Below are 13588 nucleotides of genomic sequence, written 5' to 3' on the forward strand. Positions count from 1 at the left end.
TCCGTACACCGGCGCCAACTACGTTATCCCTATGTACCCCTAATCTGCTGCCCCTAACACCGTCGACCCCTATATTATATTTATTAACCCCTAATCTGCCCCCCACAACGTCTCCCCCAGCTACCTACAATAATTAACCCCTAATCTGCCGAGCGGACCGCACCGCTACTATAATAAAGTTATTAACCCCTAATCTGCCTCACTCCCGCCTCAATAACCCTATAATAAATAGTATTAACCCCTAATCTGCCCTCCCTAACATCGCCGACACCTAACTTCAAGTATTAACCCCTAATCTGCCGATCGGAGCTCACCGCTACTCTAATAAATTTTTTAACCCCTAAAGCTAATTCTAACCCTAACACCCCCCTAAATTAAATATAATTTTATTCTAACGAAATAAATTAACTCTTATTAAATAAATTATTCCTATTTAAAGCTAAATACTTACCTGTAAAATAAACCCTAATATAGCTACAATATAAATTATAATTATATTGTAGCTATTTTAGGATTAATATTTATTTCACAGGCAACTTTGTATTTATTTTAACCAGGTACAATAGCTATTAAATAGTTAATAACTATTTAATAGCTAAAATAGTTAAAATAATTACAAAATTACCTGTAAAATAAATCCTAACCTAAGTTACAATTAAACCTAACACTACACTATCAATAAATACATTAAATAAAATACATACAATTATCTACAATTAAACCTAACACTACACTATCAATAAATTAATTAAATAAACTACCTACAATTACCTACAATTAAACCTAACACTACACTATCAATACATTAATTAAATACAATACCTACAAATAAATACAATTAAATAAACTAACTAAAGTACAAAAAATAAAAAAGAACTAAGTTACAAAAAATAAAAAAATATTTACAAACATTAGAAAAATATTACAACAATTTTAAACTAATTACACCTACTCTAAGCCCCCTAATAAAATAACAAAGACCCCCAAAATAAAAAAATGCCCTACCCTATTCTAAATTAAAAAAAGTTCAAAGCTCTTTTACCTTACCAGCCCTTAAAAGGACCTTTTGTGGGGCATGCCCCAAAGAATTCAGCTCTTTTCCCTGTAAAAAAACACATACAATACCCCCCCAACATTACAACCCACCACCCACATACCCCTAATCTAACCCAAACCCCCCTTAAATAAACCTAACACTAAGCCCCTGAAGATCTTCCTACCTTATCTTCACCTCGCCGGGTATCACCGATCGGTCCTGGCTCCAAAATCTTCATCCAACCCAAGCGGGGGCTGGCGATCCATAATCCTGCGGCTGAAGAGGTCCAGAAGAGGCTCTAAAGTCTTCATTCTATCCGGGAAGAAGAGGCGATCCAGACCGGCAACCATCTTGATCCAAGCGGCATCTTCTATCTTCATCCGATGAGGAACGGCTTCATCGTGAAGACCTCCCGCGCGGATCAATCTTCTTCCTTCGACGTCCAACTGAAGAATGACGGTTCCTTTAAGGGACGTCATCCAAGATGGCGTCCCTCGAATTCCGATTGGCTTGAAGATAGAAGATGCCACTTGGATCAAGATGGTTGCCGGTCTGGATCACCTCTTCTTCCCGGATAGGATGAAGACTTTGGAGCCTCTTCTGGACCTCTTCAGCCGCAGGATTATGGATCGCCAGCCCCCGCTTGGGTTGGATGAAGATTTTGGAGCCAGGACCGATCGGTGATACCCGGCGAGGTGAAGATAAGGTAGGAAGATCTTCAGGGGCTTAGTGTTAGGTTTATTTAAGGGGGGTTTGGGTTAGATTAGGGGTATGTGGGTGGTGGGTTGTAATGTTGGGGGGTATTGTATGTTTTTTTTTACAGGCAAAAGAGCTGAATTCTTTGGGGCATGCCCAACAAAAGGTCCTTTTAAGGGCTGGTAAGGTAAAAGAGCTTTGAACTTTTTTTAATTTAGAATAGGGAAGGGCATTTTTTTATTTTGGGGGTCTTTGTTATTTTATTAGGGGGCTTAGAGTAGGTGTAATTAGTTTAAAATTGTTGTAATATTTTTCTAATTTTTGTAAATATTTTATTATTTTTTGTACTTTAGTTAGTTTATTTAATTGTAGTTATTTGTAGGTATTGTATTTAATTAATGTATCGATAGTGTAGTGTTAGGTTTAATTGTAGGTAATTGGAGGTATTTTATTTAATTTATTTATTGATAGTGTAGTGTTAGGTTTAATTGTAACTTAGGTTAGGATTTATTTTACAGGTAATTTTGTAATTATTTTAACTATTTTAGCTATTAAATAGTTCTTAACTATTTAATAGCTATTGTACCTGGTTAAAATAAATACAAAGTTACCTGTAAAATAAATATAAATCCTAAAATAGCTATAATATAATTATAATTTATATTGTAGCTATATTAGGGTTTATTTTACAGGTAAGTATTTAGCTTTAAATAGGAATAATTTATTTAATAAGAGTTATTTTATTTCGTTAGATTTAAATTATATTTAACTTAGGGGGGTGTTAGTGTTAGGGTTAGACTTAGCTTTAGGCGTTAATCCATTTATTACAGTAGCGGCGAGATTCGGTCGGCAGATTAGGGGTTAATAATTGAAGTTAGGTGTCGGTGATGCTAGGCAGGGCAGATTAGGGGTTAATACTATTTATTATAGGGTTATTGAGGCGGGAGTGAGGCGGATTAGGGGTTAATAACTTTATTATAGTAGCGGTGCGGTCCGCTCGGCAGATTAGGGGCTAATAAGTGTAGGCAGGTGGAGGCGACGTTGAGGGGGGCAGATTAGGGGTTAATAAATATAATATAGGGGTCGGCGGTGTTAGGGGCAGCGGATTAGGGGTACATAGCTATAATGTAGGTGGCGGTGGTGTACGGAGCGGCAGATTAGGGGTTAATAATAATTTGCAGGTGTCAGCGATAGCGGGGACGGCAGATTAGGGGTTAATAAGTGTAAGGTTAGGGTTGTTTAGACTCGGGGTACATGTTAGAGTGTTAGGTGCAGACGTAGGAAGTGTTTCCCCATAGAAAACAATGGGGCTGCGTTAGGAGCTGAACGCGGCTTTTTTGCAGTTGTTAGGTTTTTTTTTCAGCTCAAATGGCCCCATTGTTTTCTATGGGGGAATCGCGCACGAGCACGTTTTTGAAGCTGGCCGCGTCCGTAAGCACCGATGGTATCTAGAGTTGCAGTGGCGTTAAATTATGCTCTACGCTCCCTTTTTGGAGCCTAACGCACTGAAAACCCAGCCATTCTGTGAACTCTAAATACCAGCGATATTTAAAAGGTGCGTGGGAAAAAAAGCATGCGTAGCAAACGCACCCCTTTGGCCGCAGAACTCTAAATCTAGGCGTCTGAGATTATTTAGTACATGTTTATTATTTATTTTGGCCCCCCCCCCCCCCAATTTTTCTTGAAGTGTAACTTTGAAAATAAAGGCTTTTCCAATTCTGAGGATTGAAAGTGAACATAGCAGATTTTACAAACCTAGAGAAAATGTATATATTTGGTGACACAATTTACCTGTCCCTAATTTTATTTTGTATTAAAAAAAAAATAATTAAACAAACAATTTTATATTCAATTGATTTGATAACAAATCATTTGCGGTTTTACATTATGTGATTTACATTATATTAATAAATATGTACATTTTTCGGGCTACATTATTTGTTTGCAAAATTAATAGCAAAGTTGACTGCTGTTTCTGGTATTCAGAGAGTTCTGTTGAAAAATGGTGTAAAAAAATGTGGCTTCTAATTTTCAATTACAGGGATTTCTTTCATGTAATTAGCAAGAGTCCATGAGTTAGTGACGTATGGGATATACATTCCTACCAGGAGGGGCAAAGTTTCCCAAACCACAAAATGCCTATAAATACACCCCTCACCACACCCACAAATCAGTTTTACAAACTTTGCCTCCCATGGAGGTGGTGAAGTAAGTTTGTGCTAGATTCTACGTTGATATGCGCTTCGCAGCAGGCTGAAGCCCGGTTTTCCTCTCAGAGTGCAGTGAATGTCAGAGGGATGTGAAGAGAGTATTGCCTATTTGAATACAATGGTCTTCCTCTAGAGGATCTTTTTCATAGGTTCTCTGTTATCGGTCGTAGAGATTTCTTCTCCTACCTCCCTTTTCAGATCGACGATATACTCTTATATACCATTACCTCTACTGATTCTCGTTTCAGTACTGGTTTGGCTATCTACTATATGTAGATGAGTGTCCTGGGGTAAGTAAGTCTTATTTTTAGTGACACTCTAAGCTATGGTTGGGCACTTTATATGTAAAGTTCTAAATATATGTGTTTAAACTTATATTTGCCATGATTCAGGATAATCAGTATTCCTTCATTCAGACTGTCAGTTTCATTATTTGGGATAATGCATATGAATATATATTTTTTCTTACCTTGAAAATTTTCAATTGACTATTTTTCCCTGTGGGCTGTTAGGCTCGCGGGGGCAGAAAATGCTTCATTTTATTGTGTCATTTTTGGCGCAAACTTTTTTGGCGCAAAATTTGGTCATTTCCGGCGCCGTAGTTGACGCCGGAAGTTGTTCGTAGTTACGTCATTTTTTTGACACATGTGTATTCAGACGTTTTTTTGCGCCAAAAAATGTGGGCGTCAGTTTCGGCGTCAGAGGATGTGGCGTCATACTTGGCGCCAAAAGATATGGGCGTTGTATTTTTTGTTCCACTTTTTCTCACATTATTTAAGTCTCATATTTTTGCTGCTTCTGGTTGCTAGAGGCTTGTTTGTTTTGCATTTTTCTCCCATTCCTGAAACTGTCATTTAAGGAATTTGATAATTTTGCTTTATATGTTGTTTTTTTCTATTACATATTGCAAGATATTTCACATACTGTTCCTGAATCAGAACATACTAACGGATTCCTGTTGACTGATATCAGTTCTACCAAAGCTAAGTTCATTTATTTTAATGTTATGAATGTTTATCTTTAGCTATGGTTTGTAATAAGTTATCATGATAAACTTTTACATGCAGAATCCATTAGTATTTATGCTTTATATATTGCTATTCTTTTTACATCTTATGTACAAGATATACTTAGAAATTTATAAGAATATTTTTCTGATTCTATGTTAAAGGCTTTGTCTGACATCCCGCCTTCTAATAACATTTTTAGGTCTTTTTCAAACTTCTTTTTTAGTTGATGAAGTTTCAAATGACCAACAACATAATGAATTATCCTTCTCTGATGGTGTTTTTTCTCATTCAGAATTTTCTTCATCAGATATTGACACTAACAAATCTACTTTTTTTATTTTTATTAGAGTACATTTGTTCTTTGTTGAAAAGGTGTTGATTATTTTGGATATTGAGGTAACTAGTTCTTTTTCAAGACTAGCTAACATTTTATTTCTGCTTATTAATCTTCTGTGTTTTCAGAGGGTTTTTTTTCCAGTTCCTGATACTAGGGAATGGAATAGGCTGAGAATTTTCTTTTATTCCTTCTTCAAGGGTTTAAATTATTTTCTTTGCCGGCAGTTAGTTTTCAGTTTTGAGGGTTCCCCAATTTAATGGGGCTATCTCTACTCCTGCTAAATATGCTATTGTTTCTATAGCAAAATAGTATTTATTTTTTTCCTTCAGATGGTTGTATCTTATTTAAGGAAAATTATTTATTTTCAGGTACTTTTCTTGGACCTGTAATTTATTTGGATGATGTTGCAATTGCTTCATTTTTCTGTTTGGATACTTTAAGATCAAGTATCGGATTATGATTTATTTAGCATTGTTAAAGGGTCAAAATCTACTACTCATTTGAAGTTCAGACTAAGTGCTATTGCATTGTCTTGTTATCTTGCATTTGTTGATTATGCAAGTCCAGTGTGTTGACTGGTCCTTTAACTTGATTAACATGCTAATAATTTCATTTGTGTCTTCATTTTATTGAATATTTTCGCAAATTAGGTTTAATCTATGTCTTTAGCTGTTTTAGCTAGAAGAATTTTGTGATTTCTAAAAAATCCATATTTCTTTTTTCCAAGATAATCAATTATTTGGTTCATAATTGGATTCAATTCTTAACTGTTACTCTGGGCTTCAAGACTGAGTTCTAAGACTAAAACTTTAAGCTTATATTAGTTTTATTGTTCTTACTAAGGAACAAAATCCTAAATTCTTACCCAAGTAACATGTTTTTAATTGGAAGTTTTTTCAGTTCAAAATCAGCTCTCTAAATTTGCATGTATGTGCCGTATTCCAGCTTAGCTGGTAAGGGGCAGGTTAAGACTTTTTTGAAATTTGTTTGGTTCTATTCGGTCCAAATTTCTTAGATTTTGGATACAGAATAAGATTCAGAGTAAAACCGTCTGTGAGAAGTCTTTTTTTCTCTATTATATTCCAGCTATTCCAGTAAGGCTAACACTTTCCGTATGTGTGTTTCAGACCTATATATTTTGGGTATTGGTGAAGCGCGGCTGGTCACCCGTTGGGACTCAAGCGCTGCTCAGATCTGGAGTTTTCTGGGGTATTTATTCCAGTTCCATTTTTAGGAAATGGGTTTTATTCAAGACTAAACATTGTTCTAAAGATAGAAAATCTTTTTGAATTGTCATATAAGTATACCATCTTTTAGAATGGTGTTTATATGGTCTATTTTGCCTTTTTTGGTCAGTGATGCATTATTTGTTTACAATAGATACAATAGATGCATATCTTCTGTTTTCATTTCAGATTATTTTTATTTTCTGAGATTCTCTTTTTTGACAAGCATTACCAATTTGTTGCTTTTCCTTCTGGTCTAGCGACAGTTCTAAGAATCTTTTCAAGGTTCTCAGTGTTCCTTATTTGGACGGTCTCGTGGTACTGGCTCAGTCTTTTCGTTCTGCGGAATCTCATACGTTTTAACTTGTTGTTTCCTCAAGTCATGGTTAGAGGATCTTTTTATCAAAAACTCCTTGATTCCTCTCATACAAGGGTCACCTTTTTTTAGGTTTCCAGATAGATTGTGTCAATGTCTTTGTCTCTAACAGACAAGTGACAATTTATTGGGTTCCGTTTGTCGGAATCTTCAGTCTCTATTATTTCCTATAGTTGATATATATGCATGGAAGTTTTAGGTCTCATGGCTGCAGCATTGGATTCAATTACCTTTGCTCATTTTCATAGGAAACCTTTCCAGTTTTTTTATGCTGAATAATGGTGCAGGGATTCTAGGATATCACTTTTTATATCTTTGAATCCTAATGTTTAACTATCTTTGATCGGTGGTTAAGTTCATCATCATTTAGTTCTACGGGTCTCTTCGGTTCTTTCAACCTAGACCATGATCTTTACAGATGCGAGTCTTTCAGGTTGGGAGGCTGTCTGAGGATCTCTGTCAGCACAAGGGGTTTTAGAAATCTCAGGAGGCGAGATTACCACTCAACATTTTGGAACTCCGTGCGATTTTCAGAGCTCTTCAGTTCTGGCCTCTTCTGAAGAGAGAATCGTTTATTTGTTTTCAGACAGACTATGTCACAACCGTGGCGTATGTCAATCATCAAGGGGGGACTCACAGTCCTCAGGCTATGAAAGAAGTATCTCGGATACTTGTATGGGCGGAATCCAGCTCCTGTCTAATTTCTGTGGTTCATATCCCAGGTATAGACAATTGGGAAGCGGATTATCTCAGTCGCCAGATGTTACATCCGGGTGAATGGTCTCTTCATCCAGAGATATTTCTTCAGATTGTTCAAATCTGGGGACTTCCAGAAATAGATCTGATGGCCTCTCATCTAAATAAGAAACTTCCCAGGTATCTGTCCAGATCCAGGGATTCTCAGGCGGAAGCAGTGGACGCGTTGTCGCTTCCTTGGAATTATCATCCTGCTTATATTTTTCCGCCTCTAGTTCTTCTTCCAAAAGTGATTTCCAAAATCCTAATGGAGCGGTCATTTGTACTGCTGGTGGCTCCAGCATGGCCTCACAGGTTTTGGTATGGGGATCTCGTTCGGATGGCCAGTTGCCAACCTTGGACACTTCCGTTAAGGCCAGACCTTCTGTCTCAAGGCCCATTTTTTTCCATCAGGATCTCAAATCATTAAATTTGAAGGTCTGGAAATTGAACGCTTAATTCTTAGTCATAGAGGTTTTTCTGACTCAGTAATTAATACTATGTTGCAGGCTCGTAAATTTGTGTCTAGGAAGATCTATTACCGAGTCTGGAAGACTTACATTTCTTGGTGTTCTTCACATAAATTCTCTAGGTTTTCTTTTAGAATTCCTAGAATTTTACAATTTCTTCAAAATGGTTTGGATAAGGGTTTGTCTGCAAGTTCTTTGAAAGGACAAATCTCTGCTCTTTCTGTTCTTTTTCACAGAAAGATTGCTAATCATCCTGATATTCATTGTTTTGTACAGGCTTTGGTTCGTATCAAGCCTGTCATTAAGTCAATCTCTCCTCCTTGGAGTCTCAATTTGGTGCTGAGGGCTTAACAGGCTCCTCCGTTTGAACCTATGCATTCTCTGGACATTAAATTACTTTCTTGGAAAGTATTGTTCCTTTTGGCTATCTCTTCTGCTAGAAGAGTTTCTGAGTTATCTGCTCTTTCTTGTGAATCTCCTTTTCTGATTTTTCATCAGGATAAGGCAGTGTTACGGACTTCATTTAAATTTCTACCTAAGGTTGTGAATTCTAACGACATTAGTAGAGAAATTGTTGTCCCTTCATTGTGTCCAAATCCTAAGAATTCTCTAGAGAGGTTCTTTGCATTTTTTGGATGTAGTTAGAGTTTTGAAATATTATGTTGAAACTTCTAAAGATTTTAGAATTACTTCTAGTCTATTTGTTATCTTTTCTGGTTCTCGAATTTTAGAATGACTTCTAGTCTATTTGTTATCTTTTCTGGTTCTAGGAAAGGTCAGAAGGCTTCTGCCATTTCTTTGGCGTCCTGGTTTAAATCTTGATTCATCATGCTTATGTGGAATCGGGTAAAACCCCGCCTCAAAGGATTACGGCTCATTCTACTAGGTCAGTTTCTACTTCCTGGGCTTTTAGGAATGAAGCTTCTGTTGATCAGATTTGCAAAGCAGCAATTTGGTCTTCTTTGCTTATTTTTACTAAATTCTACCATTTTGATTTTTTTTTTTTTTTCTTCTGAAGCAGTTTTTGGTAGAAAAGCACTTCAGGCAGCTGTTTCAGTTTGATTCTTCTGCTTATAATTTCAGTTTTTTTAATTATAAGATTAAAACTTTTTGATTTGGGTTGTGGATTATTTTTTCAGCGGAATTGGCTGTCTTTATTTATCCCTCCCTCTCTAGTGACTCTTGCGTGGAAGTTCCACATCTTGGGTATCTGCTATCCCATACGTCACTAGCTCATTGCTAATTACATGAAAGAAAACATAATTTATGTAAGAACTTACCTGATAATTTCATTTCTTTCATATTAGCAAGAGTCCATGAGGCCCACCATTTTTGTGGTGGTTATGATTTTCTTGTATAAAGCACAATTATTCCAATTCCTTATTTTTGATGCTTTCGCTCCTTCTTATCACCCCACTTCTTGGCTATTCGTTAAACTGAATTGTGGGTGTGGTGAGGGGTGTATTTATAGGCATTTTGAGGTTTGGGAAACTTTGCCCCTCCTGGTAGGAATGTATATCCCATACGTCACTAGCTCATGGACTCTTGCTAATATGAAAGAAATGAATTTGTCAGGTAAGTTCTTACATAAATTATGTTTTTGGGAACATGTAAAAACTAAAAGTAGAAACAATGGGGTAGATTTACCAATGTCTGTCCAACATGATACGCTGTAGCATATCATGTCCGACAGACATCGCTTAATGCCTTGTTAAATTGACCACAATGTATTTGACTGGAATATTAAGTAAGTAATGACTCTGCAGACAATATAAGAACACAGAAGCGCCACATGGCCCAATATTGTTTGATAACAAGTGAAGGTAAAATATGTGATGGGTACACTCACATTTAGTACGGCCCCCCTAGTGGTGTAGAAGTCTGGGATCAATTAACAGTCACCCAGAAGACTGACCTCCGATATAGATGATATAAAACACAAAAGTGCCTATATCGCCTAGTATTGTTTGTATAGGCAGATAATGTATAATAGTGATATATATTGCACTCACATTTAGTAGAGCACCTTCCGTGGTGCAAACAGGGCAAGCTGGATTCAATACAGTCACCCAGTAGACTTATATCCGGTAATCTGGAACTCCCAATGATCCACAGGTGAAAATGTAGACCAAAAAAGGCAATAATAGTGGAAATAATAGTCCGTCAGCAAGTCGTAAAAATATATATAAAGTAAAACTTACTTTATTTAAGATAATAAAAGCAACGCGTTTCTCAGCCAACCAGTGGCTGTTTCATCAGGCTTAATAAAATGAATGCTATACACTTGCTATATATACCAGCCTACCCTAAATGATGAACTGCACCTGAGTTAGGTGTTAATCAATTAAACAGTCATGTGTGTAAATGATCCAATCAAATGAAGTAATACCAAGTGACCTCACAGTGTAAACAAACATTCAGTATCAGAGCTGTACAACTTAAAATAAAATATTAACAGTACAAAAATAATCATTTTTTAAACATTTTAACTAATACACATTGAATGTAATATAGTCACAAATCTATTCTTGTACTAAGATCGTTTATACCAAACTTCTTTCAGTGTTTGAGTGACTAATGCACGTAACAAACCTTTTTCCCATTCAAAGTGTACAATAATTAGTAAAACATTTAATGAGGGTGTTTAACAATATTATGTGACCACCTAATATATTTGTTCAGGGAGATACTGCCTAATAATAAATTGTAGTTGGTTTTATGTGTTACACTGTAGTAACTCTTATACTTTTGTGTAAAGGGTTTAAGATATAAATAAATTCCCTTAGTGAGATTAAGGGAGGTGTTGCTCTTTAATGTTCTAAGCAGGTAATAGAGGTTTGAATTACCTGAATAGACACAGTGAGACAGTTACTTTTGAAATCTATAGTGAAACACAGTTCTGAGTTGTTCTAATTGTAGAGTAGGTAAAACTTAATCAAGTCAATAAGGAGTATGAAATGACGATGGTGAGTCTGAGTTAGTTTAGGCAATTCCTGTCTTCACGCACACACAGAGACATCCTAAAATATATACAGTCCCAAGCAGTCCAACACACAAACCATACAGGTCAAATGAGAATTCCTAATATGATGAAATATATTTATGCAGAGATAGAATCTGTATGCAGTAGCAGAAATTGTACATTCACATGTGGCAAGTGTAAGATCGGATCTCCGGGACTGGAAATAATCAATACAAGTTGTGCGGCATATAGAGGATTAAACAATTCAAAGCAAGGTAAGTACTTTCCGGATTGAATGAATACAATACCCAACAAGGATCCGGTAGAAAGGAGAGCTGAGCTGTGACCGCCGTCGGCGGTGGGTAAGCTGTGTGTGCGCGGCTTAGTTCCGGAACGCTGAGGAAATAGATCCGGAGGCGTATGAATCTAGAATCCCGTAGTGGAAATGATAGGAGAGTCCTTGTGAGCAATCAGTAGTAGAAAGACCTGATAGGTAGTATGTTAGACACAAGCAACCAACGTAGCAGTATGCTTCAATATTCAGGCAATGTGTGTTGTAAGCTGCTGCTTAATAAAGAGGGAATAATGAGATGGGAGGGGATAATCCTTAAAGGAATTTCACATACACAGAGAACCATACGTATGTAACTTTAAGGAGGTGTGTTTCTAACTTCTTAGTAATTACCGTTTAAAATTACAAAGTGTTGAGACAATATGGAGAAAAGGAGCGCTATAAGCTAAATAAGATAGTCTGGAGACCTCAATACAATTAATCAAACATACATTTATTTTAAAAAATTAAAAAGTGTCATACAGTAGTATATATTAGGGACGTCTCCCTGAAATTAAAACAATTCTATATCTAAAACAATAAAGTATATAATGTACCGAGTGTTTATGTTTATTCCACCTTTCTATTTTAATTATCTCGTATCCACCTTAATTAATATGTTGCCGCAGCTGTAGCGGCTATTTTCTTAGTCTTTCAATCACAAACAACAAAAATCCACTAATAATATACAAGAAAATAAAATATATTTTAGATCAACCTCTTTTTTCCCTAAACCTTTGAAGTACCCTAAACTATGTAAAAGAGAAGTCATCTACTAAGAGCAAAATAAATTGACAAGGAAATAAAAGTATACCACAAAAAAGTAGAGAAATTTAGAATTATATCAACATATAGACAATGATAATAAATAAATCAATTACAGAAAAAACTAAAATAATTAAGTTTAAGGTTGAAACTCGTACAATTAATAATAAATTAGAAATGAAAATTAGTTTACAATAGATCGTTAGTTTCACACACATAGAAAAAATAGTTTACCAAAATAGTAACACATATAGTCATTTATAATCCTGAAATAAAATAGAAGGCTGATAATTCCACCGTAAGATGAGAAGGTCAAAATCTGAATATTATAAGAAAAGCGAAATATATTAAGTTTGGAAGGTGTATATAGAAGATAAAAAGAAATAACAATCCACCTTATACAATTGAGCAAACAGGTGACATCCAAAACTCTTATTAAGTAGCAAAGAGAAAAGCTAAAAAAGATTCCACCTTAAAGACATCTGAGAAATCCACCTTTCTAAAAAACACCTATCAAAACAGTGTACCTATCAACCAATAGAATTGAATGGAGGGCTTTTTAAACTGCCGGTGTAACAACTAAAATCATCCGTCTTGATAAAGCCTATTGGCGAAACGCGTAGACGTTCTTTCTACCACAAAGAACTGGGCACCCACTAAACTAACCCCACTTTGAAAAAGGAGAGGGAAAGAAAGTTTAAGACAAACGGCCGTTTGCGAATCTAAGTCCTAGTTCCCATACACACGCTGGAGGCGTGCATCATAACTACCTGTCTTAGGAGGCTGTCCGGGAAACAAAGAACCCAGACTGCAGGGGTGAAAATTGCTTCAGACCGACAGCATAAAAGAAACCCATACACGCAGGAGCGTGGTCCAGGTTTCGATACCAAACAAAAAGCAGTGACCAGATTTTGACACCCAGGCAACTTACACCAGACACAGAAGTGTCAGAAGACCCGGTAAGCCCATCCGTATACAAAAATAACTGTTTTACAGACAAGTCTACAAAAATTACAGAAAACAGCAAAAGACATTGTAACGATAAATGACCTATATAATTACAAATTCATAAAATCATAAAAAGAGACATTGTTGCTTTGTGATTGAAAGACTAAGAAAATAGCCGCTACAGCTGCGGCAACATATTAATTAAGGTGGATACGAGATAATTAAAATAGAAAGGTGGAATAAACATAAACACTCGGTACATTATATACTTGATTGTTTTAGATATAGAATTGTTTTAATTTCAGGGAGACGTCCCTAATATATACTACTGTATGACACTTTTTAATTTTTTAAAATAAATGTATGTTTGATTAATTGTATTGAGGTCTCCAGACTATCTTATTTAGCTTATAGCGCTCCTTTTCTCCATATTGTCTCAACACTTTGTAATTTTAAACGGTAATTATAGGGAAGATTACCTGTGAA

This window comes from Bombina bombina, chromosome 7, assembly GCF_027579735.1.
Source record: "Bombina bombina isolate aBomBom1 chromosome 7, aBomBom1.pri, whole genome shotgun sequence".
In the NCBI taxonomy this organism is placed as follows: Eukaryota; Metazoa; Chordata; class Amphibia; order Anura; family Bombinatoridae; genus Bombina; species Bombina bombina.